The 16,629-nt window shown below is 40.8% G+C and overlaps 1 protein-coding gene across 1 annotated transcript in view; it reads left to right on the top strand.

Moving 5' to 3' along the window:
* The first annotated feature begins 6,046 nt into the window (after positions 1-6,046).
* Positions 6,047-16,629, top strand: part of PRPF39 (pre-mRNA processing factor 39) — a 32,766-nt gene continuing 22,183 nt past the window's right edge. Inside the window, exon 1 of the mRNA XM_050795817.1 lies at positions 6,047-6,197. The gene's annotated coding sequence lies outside the window, so the exon portion shown is untranslated. The remainder of the gene's footprint in view (positions 6,198-16,629) is intronic.

Below are 16,629 nucleotides of genomic sequence, written 5' to 3'. Positions count from 1 at the left end.
GATGCCAAATACTAATCACAGGACAATGTTCACAGTATGTTAAAGGAAAAGTGTGACTACAAAATAAGTACAGTATCTCCATCAATATATGTGCACATAGAAAACGGAAGTAGTATATATACACCGACATCTTAATGGTGGTAATCTGTGGGCAGTGAAGTTATTTTAATTTTTTTTCAGTGTACTTTTTTTTTTCAGTGTAATTCTTTTTCAGAGTAATTTCTAGTTTTTCAGAAATGAACAAGACATTGCTTATAGTAAAATTTAAATTACAATAAGTGAAGATAATCTGAAGAGAATCTGAAAGGTAATTTGGAGACAAAAAAATATGTAGCAAAGAAGAGAGTAGTGAACATCACAAAAGTGCTAAGGGAGAGTGATGTGACTCAAAGGGAGATGACCGAGGGAGGCAAGTATTATTCAGATAAAGAGCATAAGACTTTGATTCAGAAAGCATGAATTTGGGAACCCAGTTTTATAATTACCTGCTAAACCTTACATACATCCAGGGGTTATTGCGAAGTCCAAAATTTAAAAGGGATTATGTATAAGAAAGCATTTGTAGGGCCGAGTGTGGTGGCTCACGCCTGTAATCCCAACACTTTGGGAGGCCTAGGTGGGCAGATCACCTGAGGTCAGGAGTTCGAGACGAGCCTGGGCAACATGGTGAAACCCCATCTCTACTAAAAATACAAAAATTAGCCAGGTATGGTGGTGGACGCCTGTAATCCCAGCTACTGCGGAGACTGAGGCAAGAGAATCGCTTGAACCCAGGAGGCGGAGGTTGCAGTGAGCCGAGACCGTGCCATTGCACTGCAGCCTGGGTGACAAGAGCAAGACTCCGTCTCAAGAAAAAAAAAAAGCATTTGTAAACCTCAAATGCTATGTAAAGTTAACATTCCCAACGGAAGGAAGACCCAACTGGCATGAGCAAAAAGGAATTATTTTATTGTGTATATTTATTAGGTACAACTTAATGTTTTTATACATTGTGGATCATTAAGTTAATTAACATATCCATCACCTTACAGACTTAACTTTTTTTTTTGTGGTGATCACATTAAATTCCACTCTCATAGCAATTTTCAAATACACGTTATTATAAACTATAGTCATCTTGTTATACAGTAGGTTTTCAGAACTTACTCCTCTTTTATTTATTTATTTTATTTTTTAATTAGTTTTTGAGACAGAGTCTCACTCTGTCACCCAGGCTGGAGTGCAGTGGCACGATCTCGGCTCACTGCAACCTCTGCCTCTGGGTTCAAGTGATTCTCTTGCCTCAGCCCAAGTAGCTGGGACTACAGGCATGTGCCACCACACCTGGCTAAGTTTTTGTATTTTTAGTAGAGATGGGATTTCACCATGTTGGCCGGGCTATCTCCAACTCCTGACCTCAGGTGATCTGCCCACCTCAGCCTGCCAAATTGCTGAGATTAGAGGCTTGAGCTACCACGCCTGGCCTTCTTTTTTTTTTTTTTCTTTTAAATAGTCTTAGAGATGGGATCTTGCTATGTTGCTCAGGTTGGACTTGAACTCAAGGGATCCTCCCACCTCAGGCTACCAAAAGTGCTGAGATTACAGACATGATCCACCTTGCCCGGCCATAATTCTCCCTTTCTAAAAGAAACTTTGGACCCTTTGACCAACCTCTTTTCCATTTCCCCACCCTAAGCCTGCCAGCTCCTGCAAACCACCATCCTATTTTCTACTTCTTCGAGTTCAACTTTCTTAGATTCCACATATAAGTGAGATCATGTATTATTTTTCTTTCTGTGCCTGGCTTGTTTCACTTAACATAATGTCCTCCAGATTTATTCCTATTGTTGCAAATGACAGGATTTCCTTTTTTAAGACTGAATAGTATTTCACAGTGTCTATATACTGTATTTTCTTTATTCATTCATCCATTGATGAACACTTGATCAAGACTTTGAGGCACTCATCTCTATGATTCCCTCAAGGAATTGTGTTGCCCTTTGTTTCATGTTTTCATAAGAGATATTGGATAAGAAAGGTTCTTTAAGTTTTATTATAGCTTCTAAAGCTGTTGTATCAGTTGGAATGCTTTTGACTGAATAGCAAACCCAACTAACAGTAGCTTAAACCAATTGGTATGTTATTTGTCTCATACTACAAGAAGTGTAGAAGTATGTCACTGCTAAGCATTGTGCCAATGGCTCCATGATATCAGAGCTGATTATAAGATGGCAGCTTCCTCTCCAAATATCATAATTGTGCTTCAGACAGAAAAAAAAGTAAAAGGGATAACAAGCACAGGTGTTTCTCTAGTGAGGCTTTGCTTTTTTATTTAGGGAAGAAGACTCTTCCTATGTACTTCTACCTACATCTCATTGGCCACCCGTAGGTTCAAAGGAGGCTAGGAAATTGAGTATTTCATTTCCCAGTCTCAATAGCACAGGAAGATAATAGAGAAGATAGTGGGCATGGATACGACTGAGCCGACCTACAATATCTGCCACATTCCATAAGACCCACTCTGTCTGATGAACCACAGTGGCATTCTATGACCCAGGAATTGGTTTTAATTCAGGTCCAGTGTTTAATAAATTCCAAGAAGCCAGCATGTTTTCTGTTTCCTGGTATGAAGGTACCCTAACAAGTAGCCATAAGTCTCTGAGGGAATAAGAGGAATGTGCAGAGTGCTATTATTATAGTGCTCTTCTTTAAGGTTATCTGGAAATAGGAGTAACATTGATAACTCTCAGGAAGACTGAATTGAGGAGATATTAATACCATTTGAGCTAAATTTGAAAGATGAAGTAGTAAAGAGGAAACAAGCTTCATGTTATGTTTGGATTTAAATCTCCTGGAGCTACAGTTTTAAGTTTACTTGCTTTACCAGTAAGGAGAAACACTAAATACAGGAGTCTGAATGTTTCCAACAGAAGAGCCACCACAATTTATTTAGTGACGGTTTATTTATAATGTAAACAAATTTCATTCCCTAGAGCAATATATTCTGTAAATTAAATGATCCACGAGGTATTTTACGCAGTTTTTCATGGCATGTTAACATTTTGAAAAGAATAAACAGGAATCATACTGAACAGCTCAGAAATTGTGATTAACACTGGGTATCACAAGATACATTTTGCTCTTATATCAATTAGGACCCAAAAGGAAATAGATGGCAAATCAAAACTGGCAATAATTTGGGAAGTGGTTAATAAGGGAGTATTTATAAAGGCAGGGCTTAGGGAAACCTGGAACCTAGAATGAAGTTATATGAAGAGGGTTACCTGGATCAGAGCTGAGATCACCCACATGGAGGGAGCTGGAGGAATAAATACCGTGACCTCACTCCTCAATTCCATTCTGCCAGGACTTTCTCTTGGCCATACTCAACCAGAAACCAGGAAGCAAGAGAACTTATCGATATGGTCTATAAGGGTCAATCTCCAAAGAATGGAGCAGGGTGGATAAGGACAGACAGTTGATCTGGAGGGGCAAATGGAAGAAATACATGAATAAATGATATCATTTCCCATTGGTCTGACTTCTTTGTTCTGTTTCTGAGATCACATGACTTTAAATATTGTTTTTTTTGGAACCCACTACCCTCTAAACTACAGTATTTGGTATAATATCATTTTTCTTCCCAAAGCTTATAATTGTGATACACAATTTCTAAAAAGTCAACTAAGGCTAAATCAATTTTTTTTGTTGTGTTTTGTTTTTGTTTTGAGATGGAGTCTCACTCTGTCTCCGGGGCTGGAGTGTAGTGCCACGATCTTGGCTCACTGCAACCTCTGCCTCCCAGGTTCAATTGATTCTCCTGCCTCAGCCTCCTGAGTAGATGGGATTACAGGCGTGCGCCACCATACCCAGCTAATTTTTGTATTTTTAGTAGAGATGGGGTTTCACCACGTTGGTCAGGCTGGTCTCGAACTGCTGACCTCCTGATCTGCCTGCCTCGGCCTCCCAAAGTGCTGAGATTACAGGCATGAGCCACTGCATCCTGCCAGCTAAATCAGTTTTTAAGATAATGTATGTTTCTAGCAGTGGGGATCACATTTCAGGCAAAGAGAAGACCCCACTTAAAGGTTTTGACACATAAAAGGGCTGTGGGAACAGTAGGTTCTGTGGAGTTACCGGGAGGCAGAAATAGTGAGAAGCCTGGCATGATTATGAAAACACTATTTGCCATTCTAAAAGTTTAGGATTTCTTTAAAAAAAAAAAAAAAAAAAAAAACCGTGGAGGAGGAAACCAGTGGAGGTTTTTAGGCAGGGGAGTGAGAGCAATAGCACTGGCTTGAAAGGTAGAATGTAAAAACTAGATAAAGGAAAACAATGAATCCACAGTGAATAAAGTTGAAGATGCAAGTAGATTTTTACAAAATGGCTATTTGAGTGAATGACATCTCAGAGATAATCTTATTTACTGATAAAGAAGTTGAGGCCACTTTAGAAAGACCAAAGAAAAGGAGTGAAGGTCATGCCAAACAGTCACTGTGTAACAGTGCCAGCAGCAAACTCCGGTCTGTCTTCCCAACGCACCACTCCCTTGACTATTCTTCCCATAGTAAACATTTAAAAGCTGCTGTTTAAACCTGTTAAAAAAAACAAAAACAAAAACAAAAACATGGCCACACTGTCAGAGAATCCAAAAAAAGGTAGCTTGGAGAGTAGAAGAGGCAAATGCAAAAGGAAAGCTACTACTTGGTACTACTAGGTGCAGTGTGATGCAAGTAAAAGGTAGAAAAAAAGATCTAATTTGGTATTTGGAAGTAAAGGTGCTGGTGAGAGGATTTATGATTAACCAGCGTTGTAACAAGAAACATCATCTTGTAAATAATTATTTGCAGAGGCGACAGATTCCAGATGAGGAACTTGGAGCCCAGTAGTAATAATACTGCACCTTGAACAAGAGATTAAATGGTAAGCGATGGGTGAATGCAGGGGCACAATTGTAACAGAATCTTAAAGGGAGAGAGGCCAGATTGGAAAAGTTTGTTTTTTGTTAAAGTGGAGATGGCGGTACAACTGAAGAGGACTGCTAAGATTGTCAACGCACAGTCCCCCTCAATTTATCCAGAGGATAACGTATCCATATATATATATATATATATATATATATATATTTTTTTTTTTTTTTTTTTTTTTTTTTTTGCTTGGCCAACTTTAGTCAGGTTTCTGAATCTTCTGCTAGGCTCTTCTGTACACTTTCTTTGTAAAATCCAGTTTAAGCAAAGAACTTTGCTAAGTCAGATTAGCAATAAACCCCTATCCTTGATAGCTGATCATCCTCATTATCTGATCAGGTTCTTCAGTCTCCACCATCCCCCAGGTGATGCCTCATCATCTTGGCCTGTCTTCAGCAAAAATCCTATTAGGTGGGTTTAGCCAAAATCCCCCTTACCCGGATGTTTCCTCTTAGTAATTTTCCATTCACTTACCTCTGCTCCTTGGTTATAAATCTCCACTTGCCCATGCTGTATGGGGAGTTGAGCCCAATATCTCTTTCCTCACTGTGAGTCTCCGTTGCAGTCAGTGGTCCCCATACCTATTGCGATGGTCCTGAATAAAGTCCTCCTTTTTGTGCTTTAACAAGTGTCACTAAATACTTTTTTCTTTAACAATAGCCCGTTCTCCAAACCCCTAAGTCCACGATTGTTTAGTTTTCAGGAAACCTGAGTGAGCCCAAGGTCCATAGCATCGTGAGATTTGTGGGTTTAAGGCTGAATTTCTGTCCGTTTTTAGGTAAATGTTTTAGTGTGAAAGCTTGAACAATTGTTGGGAAAGCCTTAGATTTGACCCCCAAAATGACATTTTGCCGTTTTTGGAGGGGAGGGGTCACGGCGCTGTGTTTAAGATCAGGCGAGTGAAAGGCCCTAAACACCCTCCTTTCCTTTGGGAAGAAGTCTCTAGGGAGGGAAAAGCAGGTAGGAGCAGCGGTCCCCGCCCTCGCTGGCGGTGGGGCGGGGCTGCGTGGGCGGGGCTGGGGCCGCAGGGGCAGCCAGGATCCCTGGGAGGGCCAGGCCTGCGCGCTGCGAACCCACGTGACTTTTTCGCCTCCCGAGACACCGACGCATGCGCATCGTGCCCTGAACCAGGCGACCGTGGCGCGGGTGGCAGCTGCTGTGGTGGCTGTGGGGACGGAGGCGGTGAAGTGCCATCTTCGGCTAGGTCGTCACAGTCTTCGGCTCATGGCATCGAGTAGCATCCATTATAAGGTCTGCTGGGGCGGGTTCCTTGAAATTAGCTGGGGGCGGAGGGTGGTACTTGGGACTGAAAAGGGCCTGCCCGGTTTCAGGCCGCGCTGTGGCCGCGGCCTCCCTCTCCCGCCCTGTTTGAGGCCTGGCTCGGACTCAGCGGCCAGTTGTCCATTCCTTTCTCCTTCCCACCTGTTGGGTGGAGCGGTGCAAGGTATTTTTTTCTTAGACCAAACGTTTCACTTGAGGGCTGCATTAGGTAGGGTGGGGAAGTGTGGGCCTCCTTCGCCTGGATTTAGGAAGATATTTGCGGGTAATTCTAAAGCCCTTGCTTCCCCCGGAGCTGGAACACAGCTGGGATGGCTGGAAGTGGAAGGAGCACATTCGCAGCCGCCAGAGGATTGGGAAGATAATATACGTTCTATTACTAAGGCATGTGAGCGCCTTGTAGGGCACGTTCTGCCTTCTAACTACATAAGCAACACTTTTGCGACCCTAAGTCACAGCACCCAAAGCTTTTGGCAGGATACTTTAGAACAGAGAAAACAGACATCAGAGATCCTGGTAGGATTTTTTCAGGGAATCTGCTTAAGAATATTTAACTTTGGTAATCAGAGACCACCACTGGTGTTTTTCTCCAAAATCACATCTTTAAGTTAATTAATTCTTGAAGTTAATAAATAATACTGCTCAGTATATTAGTGATGATGCCATAATACCATGTAAATTTATGCCGATTCAAATATTATTTTTTCGTTTGATATTCATATGGCCTTCTGTTTGAGGACTTCAGATTATTTAGCAACTGATTTAATCTGTTCAGAAATAAACTTTGCTACAGCTGGAAAGCGTGAGGTTTGAGAAATCAAATTTCGGACAGGGAAGTATGAAACTCGTGTTGGAACTTAAGTGTTTTAGGCTCTATGGGAGCTTGAATGGAGTGAAAAGAACAAGCGTTTACTGTCAGGTTTTCCTCCTCCCTCTAGATTTATAACCTCATTCTGGAGTTGCAAAAGTTGGAACTTTCCACTGTTCACTGTCTAGCAGGGATAAAGTGATGGAAGGGAGTTCTGTTAAAGAAGACTAGTATTTAGATTGTGAACTCTGAAGTAGGAGTTGAGCATAGATGGCTAATAGGTGGTTATGAGTCACTATTTGTTTAAAGTCTCAGTATTTTTACTTGTGTATCTTGAATAAGATGTTTAAAAGTCAAATGATAAAAATTGTATGTGCTGTTTTCGTGGTATGTTTTAACAATCTTCATGGAAGATAGGACTTTAAAAAAATTTAAAAATAGCCAAAAGAGGAAGAAAGTAGTATAGTTCCAGCCAAATGGTACGTTTTCCAAAAAGCCGAAGATGGTGTAGACATTTATGTAAATGCATATACCAAATCTAGTTTCTAGAACACAGTGTTTAATATGTCGAGACCTTAAAAAGTCAGCCTATGACTACTTAGCCCCTGAAAACAGCTGCCAAGACCAGATAGTCTCTTTTCTTCTTACATCCCACATCTCCAGATTCCCTTATTTGTGGATGAGATTTGTGTAGCAAAGCTACTTGTTTTGCTCTACCCAAAACTCCTTTCAGTCTTTAGTGATGACTTCGGATTTTTATGTATTGCTCTGTTTATGAAAAAGAATAGTCAATGGTATAATTTTTAAGTACCTCTACAGGAATAAGAAGCATACAGAGAATAAAAAAAATAAGGTATTAGGTCAAAAGACGGCGTTTCACTCTTGTTGCCCAAGCTGGAGCACGATGGCGTGATCGGCTCACTGCCACCTCCGCTTCCTGGGTTCAGGTGATTCTCCTGCCTCAGGCTGCGATTACAGATGCGCGCCACCACGCCCGTTTAATTTTTTATAGTTTTAGTAGAAATGGGATTTCACCATGTTAGCCAGGCTCGTCTCGAACTCCTGACTTCAGGTGATCTGCCTGCCTCGGCCTCCCAAAGTGCTGGGATTACAGGCGTGAGCCACCATGCTCGGCCCAAATGTCCCATTTTTAATTAAGTGTTGGTAAATGAAGTCATCCTCCAAAAGACCTTTTAAATTTTAAGATTGCATAATTGTCACTGAAATATTTAATGTACGTCATAACTATACTAAAAGTGAAAGGTATGATAAATGTATTTTTTTATATATTGCATATTCTCTCTATATTATGTTTCATTTTATACTCGTGTCCTTTGTGCCTATCATATGATTATATAGTAAATTGTAAAAATAATAATAATAAATATATAATAATATAATAAAGTGAAAAGGAATCGACTGGTTTGGTGAGTTGAAAAAGGGAAGACTTTTATTAGTCTGGGGGAACAGCTTGTGTCAAGGCTCAGAAAGGAAGAATCTAAGGGGCTCTGGGAATGGCAATGAGGAGGAGTATTGTAAGATTAATATTTTTGGAAAGTTAAGTTGGGACTAGATCATTCAGAGATATTGTGCTGTTACACAGCAAGTATTATTTTAGGTTCTAGGGGGACAGCAGTGAACAAAACTGACAAGGCCTCATTGTCATTTAATTTTTTTTTCCTTTTACTCCTGTTGAGCTGTGATCAGGGAATTTAATATTCTAGTAATATTAGTTTGCAGTAGTGCAGCAGTGTTTCTCAATTTTTTTTTTTCCTGCAACCCACAATAAGATGTATATGGACATCACTAACTCAATAAACAGTTCACTTGTGTGTACTTCAACATTATGCCCTTAAGGTGTGCATGCACTCTGGCATATATATTTTTCTACATTTACAAAATGAGAAGCTGGTTTGAAGCAATCTGCAGTTTGAAAAACATTGATCCAGAGGGGAGAAAATAAATACTTAAATTATAACACTAGTAGTGTGAATGGAAAGAAGAAGATAGTTAATTTTTTTAAGGTATATTATCCCACTCTGTCACCCAGGTTGAAGTGCATGGTCAGCTCACTGCAACCTCCACCTCCCAGGGCTCAGATGATCCTCCTGCCTCAGCTTCCCAAGTTGCTGGGACTACAGGCACGTGCCACCACATCCAGCTAGTTTTTAAATTTTTTTGTAGAGACGGTGTTTCCCTGTGTTGCCCAGACTGGTCTTGAACTCCTGGACTCAAGCAGTCCTCTCACCTCGACTTCCCAAAGTGCTGGGATTACAGGTGTGAGCCACTGCACACGTGGCCCAGAGTGTATTATTATTTTTGATTGACAGATCATAATTGTATACATTGTGGGGTAGGGGATGGTTCATTTTTATACCAAGGTATGTTTGATTATTTTGTGAATGAGGCTTACAGAGGTTAAGTAATTGGCTCAGAGTTCCCTAATGAGTAGCCAGAAGTCTGTTCTTTTGGCCTCTAAAGCCCAAGCACTTACCACTTCCCATTTGGTCATGAAAGCAATATACTGGGTTTTAGTATGGGTGACTGAAGACTAATGTTACTTGTTCATTGTTCAATGAATTGAGTGTATACTAGGCCTCCAGGTGTACTGTATCCGTGTGTATTGGTAGATCTGGTCCTTACTGTCAAGAAATGTGTAATCTGGTAGAGAACATACACATTGAACAAGTATCACAAACGTGTTATGTGCTATGGAGAAAAAGAATGCTGTCGGGGCATGATTGGGGGCAGCCTAACTTATTTGGGAGATACGAGAACACTTTTCAGGAAGTGGTGTTAAACTTTGCCCACTATGATTTTGGCATTTCTTAGACACTTTTGGATTAATTATGAAAACAACTACTCTCTGAGCAATTGTTTAAAAAAAAATTGAAAAGCAAACTATGCCCAGAGGATTAGGCTTTAGTTAGTTTGAAGGCACTGAGTCAGAGTGTGGTGTCGGGTAAAGGGATGAGGCATTCAGGTAGAAGAAACTTCATATACTAAGATTCCTAAGCTGAAAGGAGCGGAATTGGAAAAAACAGAAAGCAAAACTCAACAGAAATAGAATATCTGAGCTGTACGAGTTAATAGAGAAGAGGCAAGAATTTTGGTGTTAGGATGAGGTTGAATCTTGGCTCTATTTCTTATGATTCGTATACATTTAGACAAGTTATTTAACCTTAATGCATTTTGGTTTTGTCATCCTTAAAAAGGAAAGTAGGATTTAACAAAATATTTGCTCAATAAATAGCATCTCTTATTTTCATTAATAACTAGTAATTGAAGTTATAGCAGTGCAGATGACATGCTTTCATTGATTCTTCAGAAATAATGAGTGTCTGTGTGTGCCAGTCAACTCAATATACAGTAGTTGAATTACACATGTATGTGTATTACATTTAAAGTGTCATAAAACAATATGCTCTTACTTTTTTTTTTTTTTTTTTTGAGACGGAGTCTGGCTCTGTCACCCAGGCTGGAGTGCAGTGGCGCGATCTCGGCTCACTGCAAGCTCCGCCTCCCGGGTTTACGCCATGCTCCTGCCTCAGCCTCCCGAGTAGCTGGGACTACAGGCGCCCGCCACCTCGCCCGGCTAGTTTTTTGTATTTTTTAGTAGAGACGGGGTTTCACCGTGTTAGCCAGGATGGTCTCGATCTCCTGACCTCGTGATCCGCCCGTCTCGGCCTCCCAAAGTGCTGGGATTACAGGCTTGAGCCACCGCGCCCGGCCAATATGCTCTTACTATGCAAAGCACGGTGCTAAATTTTTTTTCTATTCTATTTTCCGTCTGAAGAAAGGTTCAAGAAACTGGTCTGAAGCAGTCTACAGTTTGAAAATTACTGATACAGTGGAGAAATGATTACTTAGCCCCTTATTAGAGATACGATATGCAAATATTTTCTCCCATTCTCTAGGTTGCCTTTTCACTCCACTGATTGTGTCCTTTGATGCACAAAAGCTTTTAAATTTGATGTAGCCCTATTTGTCTGTTTTTGCTTTTGTTTGCCTGTGCTTTTGGCATTATCCAAGAGTTCACTGCCATATCCAGTATCATTAAGCTTCTCCCTCCGTTTACTTCTAGGAGTTTTATAGTTTTAGGTTTGACATTTAGGTCTTTACTCCATTTGAAGTTAATTTTTACATGTGGTATAAGACGAGGGTCCGACTTCATTCTTCTGCACTTGGATATCCAGTTTTCCAAGCACCATTTGAAGAGACGATCCCTTCCTCATTGAGCAGTCTTAGCACTTTGTTGAGAGCCATTTGACAAGGGAGTTTATTTATGAGTTCTCTATTCCACTGGTCTATTTGGCTGTTTTTATGTCAGTATCACACTTGATTTCTTTCTTTCTTTTTTTTTGAGGCAGGGTCTGGCTCTGTCACCCAGGCTAGAGTGCAGTGGCACAATCACAACTCACTGCAGCCTTGACTCCCCAGGCTCAAGCAATCCTCCTATTTCAGCCTCCGGCTAATTTTTGTATTTTTTGTAGAGAATGGTTTTTGCCATGTTGCCTAGGCTGGTCTGGAACTCATGGGTGATCTGCCTGCTTGGCCTCCCAAAGTGCTGAGATTACAGACAGGAGCCACTACACCTGGTCCATTTTATTTATTTCTTTTGATAGCTATTCTGTACCCTTTCCCATTTTATGTTGCTAGTTGGAAGTTACTGGTTGTTTTTAAGAATAAACTGGTAATAACTGACATGTAAATAATATGTTGGAGCAACTCATTAAAAAATAACTTTAGTGTATTCTTTTGGCTCTGTGATTTATGAAGTAATCATCAAAATGATCTCTATAAGCATAAGGTTGATGTTCTTAAATCTTTTTACAACACTGTGATTGCAGGGTGTGGAGTAATTGACAGGCTGTGAAGATGCAGGGGTGTGGTAAATTTGCTGATTCCAGAAGAAACCCTTATGTCTCACTTAAGTATGAAATTAGGGTAGCTAGTTAATGACTCAGAAGGTATCAGCCTACAGTCTTTTTTTTTTTTTTTTTTTTTTTTTTTTTTGAGACGGAGTCTCACGCTGTTGCCCAGGCTGGAGTGCAGTGGCGCGATCTCGGCTCACTGCAAGCTCCGCCTCCTGGGTTCACGCCATTCTCCTGCCTCAGCCTCCTGAGTAGCTAGGACTACAGGCGCCCACCACCGCGCCCGGCTAATTTTTTGTATTTTTAGTAGAGACGGGGTTTCACTGTGGTCTCGATCTCCTGACCTTGTGATCCGCCCGCCTCGGCCTCCCAAAGTGCTGGGATTACAGGCTTGAGCCACCGCGCCCGGCCTGTATTTTGTTTTTAAACTGAGCTCCGAAATATAAAACCAAAAATTGGTGACTAATTTGCATTTGGAAAATTAATCTTCAAACGTATCTTTTTCTTTAAAGGAAGGGGGAAAAAGAGCAAAATAAATTTACAAGTTAGTTTGCCTTTTCCTAGGGTCTGAAGTGATTAAACTTGGAAAAGTTGATGACATTAATCATTGATTCAACTAGAAGGGAACGTATTTTTTCTGATAGTCTAATACTTTGGATTCTCTTTTATTATGCATTGGCTAGATTTGCTTTTTGTGTAATTTCTTCTCAAATTCTTGTGTCCATAATATGGCTCCAAGCTACTTACTCTGCTTTTATCCTTCTACTTCTCAATACCAACCTCTTCATTCTGGTCATTCTGTCTCATCTTTTCAGTCATCATTTCTACCTTGTCTACTATCTAGGATTTCTACCTTGTCTACTGTCTAGGAGAGTTGTTTAATGGTTTGTTCCACATTCTAGAATATTTTGCCATTCTTTTTCTATTATTCCATGATTTTTCAAAGTTAATTATATTTCACGGAGGTTTTCATCTATAGATTGCTATCGTTTTCAAATGATTTTTTTTCTAATCTTTCACTTTGTTTCATTTGAGAGTTTATCTCCAAATGTGTGTGTGTGTGTGTGTGTGTGTGTGTGTGTGTGTGTTGTGTGTTAGCTCTTTCTCTACCTGGTTGATAGACCTTAGTGAGTAAGGGCCTTATCTTACACTTATACGTCACTACAAGGAATGTAATATAGTGCTGGAAATCCATCAGGCATTGACATTTTTTTGAGACGGAGTTTCACTCTGGCCCAGGCTGGAGTACATGAGGTGATCTCAGCTCACTGCAAGCTCCGCCTCCCAGGTTCATGCCATTCTCCTGCCTCAGTCTTCTGAGTTGCTGGGACTATAGGCGCCCGCCACCACACCTGGCTAATTTTTCGTATTTTTAGTAGAGACAGGGTTTCACTGTGTTAGCCAGGATGGTCTCAATCTCCTGACCCTGTGATCCGCCCGCCTCAGCCTCCCAAAGTGCTGGGATTACAGGCGTGAGCCACTGTGACCAGCCAGGCATTGAAATTTTATTGTCCCCTTCCCCTATCCCCACATGTCCCATTTTTTCCTTTCATGTTTTTGTGTATTCCCTAGATTTACCTGATTATAGCTGATTCTTTCAATGACATTCAGACTCAGAAGGTCTTTTAACATTTAAAATTTATTATTTCTTAGGAAAAAAATAGTTTCATACTGTTTTGGTCTTTCTTTTTATTTTTTCCTTGTTTTTAATAGAATCTTGCTCTGTCTCCCTGGCTGGAGTACAGTGGTGTGATTGTAGCTCACTGCAGCCTTGAACTACTGGGTGATCAAGTGATTCTCCCACCCCAGTCTCCTCAGTAGCTAGGACTATAGGCACACACCACTGCACCAGCTAACTTTTACATTTTTTTGTAGTGATGGAATCTCACTCTGTTGCCCAGGCTGGTCTGGAACATCTGGCTTCAAGCGATCCACCCACCTTGGCTTCCCAGACTGTTGGGATTATAGGTGTGAGCCACCTTGCCTGGCCATGCTACATTTTGAAATGATGGAAATGTTTTAAGATCTGGGTTTTGTATCTGTGTGACAATTTTAAAGGGTCACACATAGACACACGCCCCCAAATGTAAAACTAATATGACGAACTCATAATAATATTTTACAATGTATTTTGCAAAGATCTGACTTTCTTAGTTTATGAAGAACGTATACAAACCAATAAGAAAAAAATTAGTAATGAACAGAAAATATGGACAAAAGATGTGAAAAGGCATTTATGAAAAAAAGAAATAAAAATTTTACTTCACTCCTAGTTAAGGAAATGAAAATCAAAGTGAGGTGCTACTTTGTTAAAAAAAATTAGATGAGCAAATGATACCTATTGTTGACGGGGATATAAAGCAGTGGACAGTCTCCCGCACTGTTGATGACTTAATTGGTTAGGAATTCATTTTGTCTCAGAGTAATAGAAAATTTGTATATTGATAGTAGTTTAAACAAATAGGAATTTATTTCCTCACACAATAGAAAGGTGGCATTTTGTTAGCAGCTTGATGATGTCACGGCTGGTATTTCTTAATATTCATAATCCCTTATAGACTACTTCATAGACATGAATTGTTTCAGATATGGTCAAATCCAAGGTAAGAATAAATTGGTAGAAGAAAGAACCATACTAGTTGTGATTGTCCCTTTTTATCAAAAAAGCAGAAGCTTTCTCAGATCTCTGCAGCAGATGCTCTTTTCAGTTTTATGGTCACTTACATGAGATTAAGTATATTGCTGCTTTGAATGAAATCAGTCTTTTATTAGTAAGGAAATTACTAAAATAGTGAGAAGGGATATTCAGTAGGCAACTAAAAGTGTCTGCCAGATGACTAGTGCAACTTTTCCAGAGAGAAATTGTCAGCATCGGCCGTGTACAGTGACTGACGCCTGTAATCCCAGCGCTTTGGGAGGCGGAGGCAGGTGGATCATGAGGTCAGGAGATCAAGACCATCCTGGCCAACATGGTGAAACCTTGTCTCTCCTAAAAATACAAAAATTAGCTGGGCATGGTGGTGCGCGCCTGTAGTCACAGCTACTCGGGAGGCTGTGGCAGGAGAATTGCTTGAATTCGGGAGGCGGGGGCTGCAGTGAGCTGAGATCACGCCACTGCACTCCAGCCTGGGTGACAGCGAGACTCTGTCTCAAAACAAAACAAACAAAAAAATCATCAGCTCTTTCCAAATTTAATATTATTTTTCGATCCAAAAGTTACACTCTTCAGAGTTTACCCACAAATAAGTTTCTATTTTTCTGAATCATTTAGAGAACTTGGTAGAACTATAACTTTCTTGGCCCTTCCCTAGACCTCAGAATCATTGTAGTCGGTAAGCAATCTATATTAGTTTTAAACAGCTTACTGGTTGACTTGTGTGGAGCCAGATTTGCAAATTTCTGCGTAGACGACTTGTGTGGAGCCAGATTTGCAAATTTCTGTGTAGACGGTAGTGAAACCCAGATTTTTAAAGTATGGTAGTCATAAAGTTGTAAAAAAAAAAAAAAAAAGTATCCAGTCATTATATAGCTGACTTTTAAAAAAATAACAAAAAACTTCTCCCCCCATTCAGTTAAGTAATTGCAGATGAGCAAAAAGAATAAAGGGCACATCTCTCTTTTGTATGGAGAACAACTGTTAACACCAGCTGTCAGTTTTATTGTATTTTATTTTATTTGGTGTAAATCCTTACAAATCTGTGAGTGCATGTGTGTATGTATATATATGTATTTTAAAAATATATAATGGATGTTTTTCTGTATCAATACGGATATACGTATTTCCCTTTTAATTCTTGTTGTTCCATTATGTGAGTGTATGATTTATGTTTTTGTTTTTTGTTTTTTTTGAGATGGAATCTCACTGTATCGCCCAGGCTGGAGTGCAGCGGCATGATCTTGGCTCACTGCAATCTCCGCCTCCCGGGTTCAAGCAATACTCCTGCCTCAGCCTCCCGAGTACCTGAAACACAGGCGTGTGCCACCACACCCTGATAATTTTTTGTATTTTTAGTAGAGATGGGGTTTCACCATGTTGGACAGGCTGGTCTCGAACTCCTGACCTCAGGTGGTCCTCCCGCCTCGGCCTCCCAAAGTGCTAGGATTATGGTCATGAGCCATTGTGCCTGGTCGAGTATACCATTTATTAAAGCAGTCTTTTTCTTTTATTCTTCTTCTTTTTTTTTTTTTTTTTTTTTGAGACGGAGTCTCGCTCTGTCACCCAGGCTGGAGTGCGGTGGCCTGATCTCAGCTCACTGCAAGCTCCGCCTCCCGGGTTCACGCCATTCTCCTGCCTCAGCCTCCCGAGTAGCTGGGACTATAGGCGCCCGCCACCTCGCCCGGCTATTTTTTTTTTTTTTGTATTTTTTAGTAGAGACGGGGTTTCACTGTGTTAGCCAGGATGGTCTCGATCTCCTGACCTTGTGATCCGCCCGTCTCGGCCTCCCAAAGTGCTGGGATTACAGGCGTGAGCCACCGCGCCCGGCCTCTTCTTTTTTTTTTTGAGATGGAGTTTTGCTCTTGTTGCCCAGGCTGGAGTGCAATGGCGTGATCTCGGCTCACTGTACCCTCCTCCTCCCAGGTTCAAGAGATTCTCCTGCCTCAGCCTCCTGAGTAGCTGGGATTACAGGCATGCACCACCATGCCCAGCTAATTTTGTACTTTTAGTAGAGACGGGGGTTTCTCCATGTTGGTCAGGCTGGTCTCGAACTCCCGACCTCAGGTG

This window comes from Macaca thibetana, chromosome 7 (assembly GCF_024542745.1).
Source record: "Macaca thibetana thibetana isolate TM-01 chromosome 7, ASM2454274v1, whole genome shotgun sequence".
Classification (NCBI taxonomy): domain Eukaryota; kingdom Metazoa; phylum Chordata; class Mammalia; order Primates; family Cercopithecidae; genus Macaca; species Macaca thibetana.
Note: the sequence above shows the minus strand (reverse complement) of the source record. Positions and strands in the feature narration are given on the sequence as shown.